At 39.4% G+C, this 13438-nt stretch overlaps 1 protein-coding gene across 5 annotated transcripts in view; it reads left to right on the forward strand.

Moving 5' to 3' along the window:
- Klf12 (Kruppel like factor 12) overlaps positions 1 to 13438 on the forward strand; it is a 446940-nt gene that overhangs the window by 137699 nt on the left and 295803 nt on the right. Inside the window, exon 1 of one of the 5 annotated variants that reach the window (XM_023709632.1) lies at positions 6705 to 6747. The exons of the other annotated variants lie outside the window; for them this stretch is intronic. The gene's annotated coding sequence lies outside the window, so the exon portion shown is untranslated. Of the gene's footprint in view, positions 1 to 6704; positions 6748 to 13438 lie in introns of those variants that run through there. 5 annotated transcript variants of the gene reach the window in all.

Consider the following 13438-nt stretch of genomic DNA (forward strand, 5'->3'; position numbering starts at 1 on the left):
TTTTTTTCTTGAAGCTAATTTGTAGTGTTGAGGAATGAGTCCAGCACCTTGCATACGCTAAGCATGTGCTGTACTATTGTGTGTGCTCCTGATCCCACTCATTCTTCATTTTGATTTGTTTTTTAATGTATTTGGTACAGGGTCTCACTATGAGGATCAGACTCTAGTGAACGTCCTGTTTTCAGCCTCTCCAGCACTGACATTACAGGCATGTAATCCTGGACTCGGTGGCCTGCTCAGCATGCCCTAGGGGTAGGGCCAGCCCGGGATGCAGTACTGGGGGTTGAACTCCAGTCCCTGTGCTTTCCAAAGCAGGTGCTTAGTCTGCTGAGCTATCTTGCTGGCCTCTCATTCTTCATTTTGATATTGGACATTTTGCTATTATTTGTGATTAGTGCTTTTAGTGGCATCCTGTTTTTGTAATCATTGCTTGTTATGAGAGCTTGGAGATAGGCTCCTTTATTTTTCTAGGAACTATTACTTAACTTTCATCTTATATGTACGTCTAGAATAGATTTCTGTGTGCTGTCTGAGAGGTGGACATGAAAATGGACAGTTTTTCTCCCAAAAAATATTCAGCAGGGGGCTGGCCAGATAGCTCAGCAGACTAAAGTGCTTGCTTAGGCGGAGCGCAGGGGCTGGAACCCCGGCCTGCCATGCCAGCACCGCCCCCAGGGCGCGCTGAGATGACGATTGAGGCGACGTGGTGGTGCGTGCCTGTAATCCCAGTGCTTGGGAGGCTGAAAACAGGAGAATGACTACAAATCCTATCTATGTAGTGAGACCCTGTAGACCCTGTACTAAATTCATAAAGCAAACAAAAAATATTCAGCTGACCAAGCATCATCTGCTGAAAAAGGCATTGATTTGTTGTTGGTGGTGAGTTTTTTGCTTGTTTTTTGAGACAGGCTCTTGCCATTTTGTTTGAACTCACTGCGTGGGCCAGGCTGGCCTCTAACTCAAGGCAGCTCCTGCCTAGGCCTCGTGAGTGCTGGCATTACAGGCGTGCACTACCTGGCCCAGCATGGGCCTTGCTTTCTCGAGTGTAGGTCAGTGTGCCACCTGCACCATCAGAGGGTGGCCACAATCCTCATTACGTGAGAGCATGTTGATCAGTGTATTTACATTTATGTATTGAGTTCAAAATGTTGTAATTGTGATCAGTGTATAATAGGATCCTGTCTATGATACTACAGATCTCTCAGTTTTGTCTGTTTTTGAGACTAACTTGAGTATTTTTGGTTGCTTACAGTTCTATTTTATTATTTTATTTTATTTTTTTTTTGGGCAGAACCGGAGACTGAACTCAGGCCCTTGCACTTGCAAGGGAAGCGCTTATTCCGCTGAGCCATCTCCCCAGCCCTACCGTTCTATTTTAAATTTGTTAATATTTTCCATTATATTAAATCTGTAGACCAATTTGAAGAGAATTTTCGTTTTAATATTGAGTTTTCCTACTCATGAACATTTAATATTTCTTGGTATGGTAGAACATTTAGGTTTCTCTCAGTAGCATTTTTTTCATTGTAGATATTGAGTATCTTTTATTAAATTTGATAGTATGTAATCTTTAATGTTGTACATTTGTTCTTATAAATTTGTATGTTGTTTTTCTGTCTGGTGTATTTATGTATGTTTACATGCATTTAGCCTTGCTGAATTCATGTGTTCTAATGCTATATAGATTCTTCATATTTTTTCATAATCATATTTATTATGGTGATTTTGAAATAGTTTTCATGCTTTTGGATGCCATATAGACTTAGAGCATAAGTTGAGTTGGGGCAGTGGTAATGAATATCCTTGTAACTTTCTGATTTTGTTAGTTCCTTCTGTTAGTCCCTTTCGGTTCCTTTTGATTCCTTGAGATTGTGTCTTGCTAATTGCCCAGTCTGGGCTGGAGTTAGCAAACCCCCGCCTTTGCCTTCCAGGATGCTGGAAATACAAGCATGCGCCATCATGCCTTGATAACTAAAGGTGGTTCTGTTTTATTTCTAGATTTTTAAGATTTATTGATTGACTTATTTAAACAATGATCATATTGACTTTATTTATTGCTTCTTTGTGGTCCTTCGAGGGCATGGTAGTGCAGAAGAAGTTTGGCTAGAGTCTAGGATGACTTCTATCTGAGAAAGGATCCTTTTGGCAGCTTCCTTGAAAGTCAAAAGAAATTGAAATTAATTGGAAGGAAATGATTTGTTCTTGAGATCAAGAATAACGTGATTAAATATTCTACATATCAGCCTGGATTTTCATGTGCATTGGAAAGGGCATTTATCTAGATTGCTAAATAGTCTTAAAAGAGATAAAATGATGGAGAAAAAATATACAAAGAAGCCAGAACGCTTTTTGAAGGAATATGCACTATTTTTTATATATATATATATGTTGGTTAAAAACAGATTAAAATTGAAACCAGGATACAATGTGCCTTTGATTGCTTCACAGACTGAGATGGAAAACTGGGAACAAGATTTTCTTTGAGAGAAGAATCATGATTTTGGTTTTGGTTCTTGTAGTTGGCGCTGTCTGCCCCAGTAGGTCGTAGGCTCAGTGTGTAGGGAAGCAGTCTTGGCTGAGAGTCTCCATATTTGCTACAGTACCCGATGAATGGTAAGAAGCTGATCAATGTATGCTAACTTATTTAGTGATTTCTGCATGGAGAAATAGGCTGCGATTGTGGTGCGAAATTTGGTGCACTTGAATTCATTGGGAAGCTATCTATGGAAGTTAATGAGACTCTAGAAGTTGACCTGCTAGGATGGAGCACAAAGAGAAATTATACAAGGGCAGTTTTTAAGGAGACTCTTATAGGGCAGCAGAATTTTCAAGAAATATCTGTGGTTAGAAAGAGCAGAAATAAGAATAAGAGAGGTTGAGGGGTTATTGAACTGGAGAATTTTCGGGTATGAGTCAATGTACAGCCGCTGTCAAGATCATTTGGAGGTGGGGGTAGGGGAAACGCAGAATTCATGGGCTCTGATCACACATCTGAGGAGAGACAGATGCTGGTCTACATATAACTGCATGTAAAGTAGAGCTAGCCCAGAGTTCAGATGCTTATGGGCAAAACTTACCTTCTGTGATGGACTCCAAATAGTATAGGTCTTGCTGTCATGTTCATTTAGATTCTGGTGTGATGCTCTTTTCAAATTGAAGTTGAATAAGAGATTCATGCCTATACTTGATAGATGTATTCCCAGTTACTAGGAAGTTGCCGTCTACTTATTTCTCCTGAACTGAAATATAGTTGTTTTCATCCTATATTGCTGCATTTTACAAATCTTTATTGTGTTACTCATGAGGCCAATTACTTGTATTCTCACATCTGTAAATTAAGAACAATAATTACACCTGCCTCACAAAGCTGTAAGGAATAATGCAAATTAACATATGATAAAGTGGTTAGAGTAGTCCTGTCTGTGTTAAGTATGTGCTGGTATCAGGGCCACTGTTAGCTCTGCTACTTCTGTTACTGAAAATTAAAAGCACTCTGTTCAGAGAATGATTTGAATTCAGTTCAGTGATTCACAGCCTCCCTTCCCTGCAATTCTCAGCATGTATCTAGCCATCTTCAGGAATAAAGGTAGGGAATTCAAAGCATTCTCTTAAAACCTGATGTCTTATCAAAGAGTATATTTAAACTCAGTTATGAAAATACTTTCCCTATGCTTACTAGGGAAATACATGTGAACATTTAATCTGTTTATTCTCAACACTGACTTGATTTATTTCATTTATGAATATTACTTAAAAATTAGAGCAGGAGGAGGGCAAGGTGTAATCTTATCGCTTAGGAGGCTGAGGCAGAAGAATCACTATTAGGTGGAACCCACCCTTCTGCCAAAGGTAGAAAGTTATTTTCCATTGCCATAAGAAGATACCCAAAACTGGTATATTTGCAAGGAAAAGACTTATTTGGCTCATAGTTTTGGAGGCTCAGAACATGGTGCTGACATCTGCTAAGCTCTGGGCAGGCCCCTGGTGACTACATCTTGGCAGATAGCATCCTAGAAGGAGCAGGTGTGAGGAGAGATCACACTGCGAGACAGGAGACTGGAGAGAGTGGAATGGATCACAGCTCTGTTGTAACATCTTTCTAGGGAACTAACAGGGATCTCATAAAAAGTGTGTTGCATCCTTCAAGGGCAGCCTGTCCAGGGACCCCGACACACTGCATAAGGCTGCGTCTCTCAAAGCTTCCACTGCTCCTACTTTGGCCCTGTGAGGACAACCTCCAGTAGGAAGCCTTGGTGGGCACAATCCAAGTTCAAACTATAGGGAGAGTCTTCGAACTGATTTAGTTATTTTAAAATATATGTTGTTATAGGTCATAGCTGCACTGCTCTGTTAATAGTCACAGAAAATCATTAGGTAAAATTTGCTTTGAGATTATTTTTCAAGATGTTTTTGACAGTCCTTAGCTGTTACATTACTGGTTTTTTTGGAAACCATGTTATTTTGGAAAGTATTTTAAAATATAAACTCATATAACTTCAATACTCTTCAGGATTTTGTCTGCTCAGTTCATCTCTACAGTGCTCAGCTGTGGGTATGTGCACACGAGCTACCCTTTTGAGAGCATTGTTTCATTGATTCATATGTGGATAATAAGTAATTCAAAATATTAGATTTGTTATGATCAAGAAGCAAGTAAGGTCAGGAATCATTTACTGTATAATGTAGTTGATAAAAATTCTTAAGTCAGGTTTTCATAGAAGTGTTTGTAAATTTCATTTTAGAGTTCTGAATTGTAGCATACACAGTATGAATCCATTTACTTTGTAAAACAACTATACACCTGAGTCTCTGGGGGTTAGACTTTCAGAAGTCTTTCTATTTACTGGAAACAAATCTGTATTAGAGTATCTGTTTTTGTGGGAAAGGGTGGCTAGCTTAAATATTAATTCTTAGAAGACTGTGTGTGTATGCACACACATATGTGTGTGTGTGCTCATGTGTGTGCACACTCATGTTTTCAGCACTGCCTCTGCGATGTTATTAAGGGTGACATTTTGAAAAGAGTGATGGAAATTGACTTGAATCACAGTTATTTTCCTGTAAATTGTGGATATCAATTACTGCTGTAATATTTATGTTTTACAAATGATTTAGTTTAAAAAAAAAAGAAACAAATGATTTAGTTAAGGAATCTATGTAAGGACACTTAGTCAATATTAAATATGATAATCACTGGCAAGTTGGTCTGTGATACTGTTATTTTACTTATGTCTCACCCTTCTCTTGACTGTAGTCTGTAAACTGGTCCTCTGACGTATCATTCTTCCTGTCCCTGGTTCCTGGCACACAGGTGATTCACAAAGAAATAATAGAATATGTTTGCCATGTGATATGCAACACAGTCATGACTCTAATCCCCTGCCATGAGTTGGCAGCGTATATTTGCGTTGTTTTCCTCTAATTTTAGTATTTGTCAGTTTTTTTTAAGGAGTCTTTTTGGGTCTTATAAATAAGAATCAGTACACTGTTTCTCTTTTAAAATTTTTATTTATTTATGTGTGTGTGTGTGTGTGTGTGTGGCCAGCTCAGCCCACCAGGGGGCGGGGCTGGCTGGCATGTGGTGCTGGGGGATTGAACCGCGGTCCCTGTGCTTCGCTGAGCTTGTTCTAAGTAGGTGCTTTAGACCACTGAGCCATCTCACCAGCCCCAGTACACTGTTTCTCATTCTCAGTACTATTTTGATTTTGTGGTGCCGTTCATTTACAAAAGCATATTTAAGCAGTCCATTGGACAGTCTATCAAATATCAATTAAACAAGTTATTTAGTTCTTTGCTACCTTCATTAAAACTTAGGGTTCAAATATGTGAAGAGACTGAACATAAAAGTATCCTAAAAATGCTTTGCTTGATATTTTCTAGCTATTGCTAAAATTTTGAGAATGCAAATTTCATTTGAATGTCACCCATAATTAGGCATGTGCCATTTGGTTTTCTGCTCAGGTTTTATAGTTTGATGAAATGTTTTTCTCGCAATTTAATAAATATTTGCTGTATTTCTCAGGAATTAATTCAAAAGGGACAAAAACAACATATTTTAGTCCAACTATTGTTGTGATGGACTGGAAAATAAATTTATTCTCTAAGCAAATTGTGTACCGTGCATTTGAATTGGGTTGATCTGACTTCGCACTGTCAGATTAAATGTACAGGCAGCAATTAATAGGAAGCCAAGTATGTGTGCTGCATTCTGAAGGAGATAAATTAGTTTAACAATGTAGCATACATCTCTAATGTGTAAAGTTGTAGATGCCATGTAATCTGTCTTGTCTATGCTGAGACAACACCTACTAAGTGTGAAGTTGTGGATTAACCACTAGTGTGTAACTGGAGCATTTTTCAGTGGGTACATAATATGTTTGTTTATGATAATTTGGTTTTAAAATTTTATTTACTTTCTTTTCTCTGTCTTTTTTTGAGTGGGAGGGTGGGAGGGTAGCCTGAAATCCAACTCAGGACCTTGGTGCTTGCCAGGCAGGTGCTGAGTGGCTGAGCTAGCTCCCCAACCCAATTTTGTTTAATTTCTTATGCATAAATCTCACAATCATATTATACTTATTTATAGTGTCAAAAACTGAATGAAGGCTTAATTCATAGTTGCTCACTTTTCCTGTTTCCTCCCTCTCGTCACTTTTTTTTTAAAAAATGTATTTGGTACAGGGTCTCACTGTGCAGCTCAGACTTGTAGTGATCTTCCTGCTTTCAGCCTCCCCAGTGCTGGGATTATAGGTGTGCACCACCATACCTGGTCTCAGTGGCCAGCTCAGTGTGCCCTGAGGGTAGGGCCATTGCGGCATTTGGCACCAGGGATTGAACCCCAGCCCCTGAGCTTGCCTAAGCAGGTGCTTAGTCCACTGAATATCTTGCCGGCCCTTCTCATCACTTCTTAAAAACACCAACAATTCTGACATCTTTAGTATAATGGTTGAAAACACTTTTGTATGGATCAGGATCAAGAGAAGGATTTCAGTGCTCTTCATCTGTCATTTGCAGACTTGTGTGTGGCCATGTTTTATGTGCAGAATGTAGTAGTGCATGTTGTGGGAGTCATACAGTCACCTGTATGTGCTTATATACAGGTGCAAGGGGCACATGCTTATATTCTGCTATGTCCTCAGTCACATAAATTAGACATACAAAGGCAAAATTTAATCATCTTGTCAGAACTTCACAGTACAAATCAGATTTTTTACTATGCAGTCCTGATCAAATGGCAATTATACTTGAATATAAGCATAGCATAGATTGCTTTTCAAACTGTTATATTGAACACAATATATGTAAAAGAAAAGCTGAATTCATTTGCTATGGTTGCTTTCCTTTAGAGGTTTATTTGTTCTTTCAGTGTGTAGAACGATGCCATGTAATGGAGTAGAAGCTGGAAGCAGATTAAAGGACAATTTCCATGTCAGGGTGCTCTTGCTGTTCTGCTTCCCTTGGAAAATGGGCTGTTTATTCAGCCAGCTCTGTTCTTAGATGACTGCTCAAGCTTCCAGGCAGACTTTATTCCTGTAGGGCCTTAATTCCCAATTTTGTGTTATTACTGGCTTTCCCCCCAGCAGTGAAGAATTCCTACACACAAGCACAATTTCAAGGAAGCAGAACTAGAAGTAGGGAAGGGGAGCTTGCAAATGTTGAGTTTTCAGTGGATATATATATTCTGTTAGAATGCTGTGGGGAGTATTATTGAAGATGTTATTAATATAACCTTTGACTTCTTTTTCTCTAATTAGCTGTTGTATCTTTAAAATTGCTTAACAAATGAATTAAAAACATATTATGAGCTTATAATGTAGTGATATTATTTCCTCTTAAGTGCACAGGGCTCTTTTTTTTTTTTTTTTTGGGTGGAACTGGGGATTGACTCAGGCCCTTGTGCTTGTCAGGGAAGTGTTTATTCTGCTGAGCCATCTCCCTAGGCTCTGCACAGGGCTTTTGTATTAAAAACAAACAAACAAACAAAAAACTTCCACAATTATGGTAGAAGGTCTGGAATTGGAACTTTGTCTAAGGTGGGTCAGAGCTTCTTTTTAATTCTCAGGAAAGTTTAAGGCAGAAGAGGAATTTGTATACTTGGCTATGAATATGAAGAGTAGGAATGGGACTAACATACCAAATACCTAATATGGACCAGAAAGTCTAGTTTACGCATCATAGACAATCTCATTTTTAGCATACTGAAAATGCGAGGGAGGCACATATGGCACAAATTTACTGAAGGACACAAAGGGACATTTGTTAGTAACCACCTTGCCCTCAGCTCTTGGCCTCTGTTTGTTCATTATGTCTGATTTTCATACCTGAAGTTCTTTGCGATGCTTGTCTGATGTGCGGTGGAGCATGCCATTTATTCCTGTGAGATCCTGAAATTCTGGGCCTAGTGGCATTCTGAAGTTTATTTATTGATGCCTGCCTTGTCTGGGGAAACAAAGAAGATGAGGTGGAATTGTATTCGTGGGTTTTGTTGGAGGAAGAACCAGAATGTTAGAAAGTAGGTGTGGGAATTACAAAATAAGTCAAGGAAATCATCTGTGTTGATTTTTTTTTTTTTTTTTACTTACAATATAGAACATTTGTTCCCAAATAGAAAGTAAAGTACTGTCCTTTCCTATTATTGGAGGCATCGTCTATTCACATAGGGTTTTCTAATTTCAGTGGCCTGTGTTTAAAAAAAAAAATTATGCAGAACGACCCATATCCTGTGGAAATCTGTGTCCTTTTCTCAGTAGCAAGGTGTGTCAAGATGTACAAATTCGGAGCAGATACGGTACGTGTCACCTGTCACCTAGCAACAAGCATTCTGCTTTATATCTTTAGCTTTCCTTCACTTTAAGTCAAAGTAGCTGTGAAAACATAGCACTTAGATTTGCATTTATCTCCAGAAATATTTAGAGTAACCTTCAAATATTTTTAGTTCCCAAGATAATTTACTGTGACAGATGAAACAGAAATAGCTTTAAATGAAACAAAAATCAGCTTACATGGTAGGAACCTTGAGACTCACAGCAAGGCAAGCTTGCAATTCTTATATAATATCCCAAACTTAGATGCACAAAGCCTGCATGTTAGTCCCCCGTCAGCTTTTAAAGTTGTGGTCACTGAATTGAATATGTGTATTAACCCTCATTACTTGACTTTTTTAAAAATCACTACTGGAAAGCATAATCACAACTAATGAGGTAGTGAATTGTCGCCTTGAATCTCAGACAGGATTCTAGATGAGATCGCTGCGCCTGCACCAGAATTCAGTTTACCTGCAACAGAGAAACTGTTACCTATGGGGAGAGATTGGAGTGCCCTGACTAGTCGGATGTCTACAAACACATCCAAACTGGGTTTCTGTGTCTGCACTTAAGAGTCCACAAAGGGATTTTCAGAGGTATTAGCAAGAAGTGCACTTTCTGGCCCTGAGATGTTTAAGTTTTAGTCTTAGACACTAACCTTTAATGGTTGAGAATCTAGAAGGTTTTTAAAGAGGTTGCCAAGACTGAGCAACCCGGAACAGCAGCATGACCTCTGGGCTTTGGCCATGGTTATTCCGGAGTGATTCCTTATTTGCTAAAGTGGCTCAGATCCACTCCCATCATGGCCACGGTCATTGCTGTTGTCCAGAGTGTGCTTTTTGGATTATAAAGGAAGCTAGAAGATCACGTGTGGAGATTTTTTAAAGACTGAAAAGAGATAATGAAGATCTTAGAAAATCATTCTCCCCGTGTAGCTGCTAAAGAGGAATAAGCGTACCTGGCATTTTTCCACCCTTTCCTAAAACACCAGGGTTTATCCATGCTTATTCAGGTAGCACTGTTTCTTTTAAAGCAAATTTAACATTTTTCCCAGAATGTAAGAGTACACCTTTTCTTTCTCTCTCTCTCTCTCTCTCTCTCTCTCTCTCTCTCTCTCTCTCTCTCTCTCTTTAATTCTGTACTGAAATAAATGACTGATTTTTTGCTGTCCTGCACCTAATGGCAGCTGGGAATACTCTTTTTTAAAGAAGGAAGACAAGTATCACTGCCATGTGTAATGACTGTGTTGAGGGGAACACTGTCCTTAAACATGCTTGTGCTTTGGGGGAAGGTGTGCATATTTGCTTGGACAAGGCAAATTTAATTCAGAAATTGATACGATAACATTAGTAGAAGTATATAGTTTTTCTGTGTCATCATTTAGTTTTTATAAAGATATGGGAGAAAACCAAAAACCTTGCAGTGTGAATGACATTTCTTTTGTTCTATCTTGTGACCTCCTTTTAGGCAAATCTTTTCTGTTTTCCCTTGTAAATAGATCAGCCATTGATGAAGAGTGACAGTTCTTACACGTGTGGCACTTACCGTGTTACAGATTTTATGCTACTTAGTTAGAATATGTATGCAGAGAGACAGTACACATTACTATTCCTGCTTCTGTGAAGTACATTTAGCTCAGTGATGTTGAACGAATTAAGGTTTCACAGGCAATGGTTGACAGATGTGTGACTAGGGACAGGTCTTCTCAGCCCCAGGCTGTGTCTTTAGGTCCTCCCCTTCGTTTGTGCTGCCCAGAGTATGGTGTCGGGGAGGACAGAGCAAGTGATGGATTTTGAACTCTCACTCAGCAGTCTGAGTTGATGAAAGGCAAAAACTAGTATCATTCCAGGCCCTCTGTAACATAAAAGTGTACACTTAAATTATAGGTGATTACATGACCACTTGGTAAGATAAGGCATGAAGATCCATGCAGTAAAACTTAGAAGAAAAATAGTAGTTTTAATAGGATCCTGGCATTCTCTGACTTATATTGGGGATAAGATATATCTGTGATCACTAGTATCGTTATGAAGTGGCTCTTTTTTATGTATTTGGAACAGGGTTTCACTGCGCAGCTCAGACTCGTGGTGATCCTCCTGTTTTCCCCACCCCAGCGCTGGGATTAATGGTGTGTGCTGCAGCTGGCATGGCATGTGGTGCTGGGGATCGAATCCCCATCTGCTGAGCTATCTCAGTGGATCTTAAGGTAGTTTATGTGCTGAACTCACTGAACTACTTTCAGGACAAATGATAACATTAGGATAATTTTTGAATCCTAAAATGTTCCAAAAATGTGCAATACCATGTTATTTATAGTTCACATAATTTAATGTTTATTTCAGCCTGCAGACTTTTAGGTTACGTAATTAAAGCCTAAATTATTAAAATGTATCTATATCATTTGTGTAGAAAGGAATTTTCTTTCTCATTTCTCATTGCTAACTTCATTCTTTCATCATATTTACCTGCCTCTTAAATTTTGCCAGCACAGGGCCTATGCTGTGTGTCCAGGGGCAAAGATGACAGTGGCCTCTCGTGGCATTCTGTCCTCTCCGTGTAGGACGATACAGTGTGGTGGTCCAGCTGAGCACAGTGGGCTGGCTGGAGGCGGCGGTGGGAAGCTGTGCGCTCCAGGGTCTCCTCTCCCGTGCTGAGCAGAGCCGTCCCATATCTGCACATAGCAGGATCTCTCAGGCTGCTCAGAGCACCCAGATTGGCAGGGATAGGGATGCTTATCTTATTGAGAGCAAGAATCATCAGCTGTTAGACAGACGTGCAGGAGCAACCAGTGACATGTTGCTGCGTTGAAGTTTTTGATGGAGCATTGATACTTTTATGGTAAAGAGAAAAAATGTTCGTGGTACTCTTGTCCCTTTGATTCTGCAGAGGTTGGATCCAGGCATTCCTGTGGGTGCCACAGTCAGGAGTGCTTGGTCTTTTATCACATGTGCATTGCATCCACAGATAACCCATGCACGTCCCGTGCGCTTCAGACCACCTCTGAATTACTTAGGACATATAAATGCTGTGCAGATAGGCGTCCAGCTGCGTTGTTTAGAGGAAAATGACAAGAAAAAAATGTCTGTACATGTTCACTGCAGGTGCAGTTTTTTTTTTTTTTTGAGTATTTTTATTTTTGATCATGGTTGGTAGAATCTGTGGATGTGCCACGGGAGGATAGGGAAGGCTCACTGCGTGTTAGCATATGAAAACCATGCAGAGAATTGCATTTCGAAGTGTAACAAGGCAGAATGTAAGATGGAAGCCAGTTTTTAAGTACTTTGTAGGTAGTTCTAAGATGTGGGTTCTAATTGGGTTAGATATATTTTGAAGATGAGAGAAGGCAAGATGTACTTGGTGAGGACACTGAGTTAGATGACCTTTTAAAAATTTCAGAAGGCAACTGTACTATAGTTTCACATATAAAATGGGGACTTATGTTCTGAGTTTCAAGAGAATAATTTTTTCTATTCTTTTAATACATAAATACTGCTTTTTTGGTAGCACTTCTAGTGGCAGTTATAGTAGTGGCAGTAGCAGTAGTAGCAGCTAAGTTTGAGGTGAGGGAGAGAAGTGCTTAAAATTCAAATAAAATTAAGGGCCAGATCATGTCACAGGCCAAGCCTGGGGAGAATGTGTTCTCTGCTCCATGTCACTGAGGGCTTTGTGAGTCCCTGGTCCATCCGCACGTATGGCTCTGTGTGCACAGGAAGCCAGCCCCACTGCCCTGTCGAAGGCCTCGGCACAGAATGGGTGTGGCCCCTCCTGAGTGTCATTCCAAACTAGAAAGGAACAGAAAAAGGCATCTGTGCCTAATAAGCTGGCTCAGCTGAGTGCCAAAGAAAATTTGCCTCTTGAAGTGGAAATTCTGAAGCAAGTCACATAATGCTGAGCAAATAAATAGAACGACTCTTAAGATACTGTATAGCCACATGGGGCAAATGGTTTTTGTAATCAGAATTTTCCAAACCAGTAATAATTATATTTGGTGAAGTCCAAGTTATCTGGAGATGTGGGAACTTTTATAAAACACATAAACACTTTAATTTTTATTTATTTAACTTTTAAGAAGTAACAAGGGAACTTTATTCATTTTACAGAAGGTTACTTTTGCATTAGCCAACAATGAGTCATGGAAATTTGTTTTAATTACTTTGTAGCCATTTGTATCCATTATGAAGAGAAAAAATGTTCCTCAATAAAAGATCATTTCTTTATAATTTCTTCATTGCTAGGAATAAAGAAGTTGTATTCTGTCTTGAGTATCTGCGAACTCACTTTCATACAGGAAATTCTCACAAGAGCCAAAGTTCACCCTTTTCATTGAGCTTTTTCTGTTGCACCCCGCAAACCCTTGGATTCCCACGCATCTTTGTCTAGGACTTTATTGTCTTACGTTTAGGGTATTGTCATGGTGTCACAGCTGGTGTGGCTTCTCTGTTCCCTCAGTTCTCCATTTGGTGCGTCCGTGGCAAATAGGTAGCTCGGTGTGGGGTGTACATCTGTAATTCCAGCACTCTTTGTGACACCGGAGGCAGGAGGATTATCCTGAGTTGAGGTCAGCCTGGGCTATGTAGTGAATTAAAGGCCAGCCTGAAGTACATATTTAGATCCTGTCACAAAACAAAACAAAACAA

This window comes from Octodon degus, unplaced genomic scaffold, assembly GCF_000260255.1.
Source record: "Octodon degus isolate 3935 unplaced genomic scaffold, OctDeg1.0 scaffold00013, whole genome shotgun sequence".
Classification (NCBI taxonomy): Eukaryota; Metazoa; Chordata; class Mammalia; order Rodentia; family Octodontidae; genus Octodon; species Octodon degus.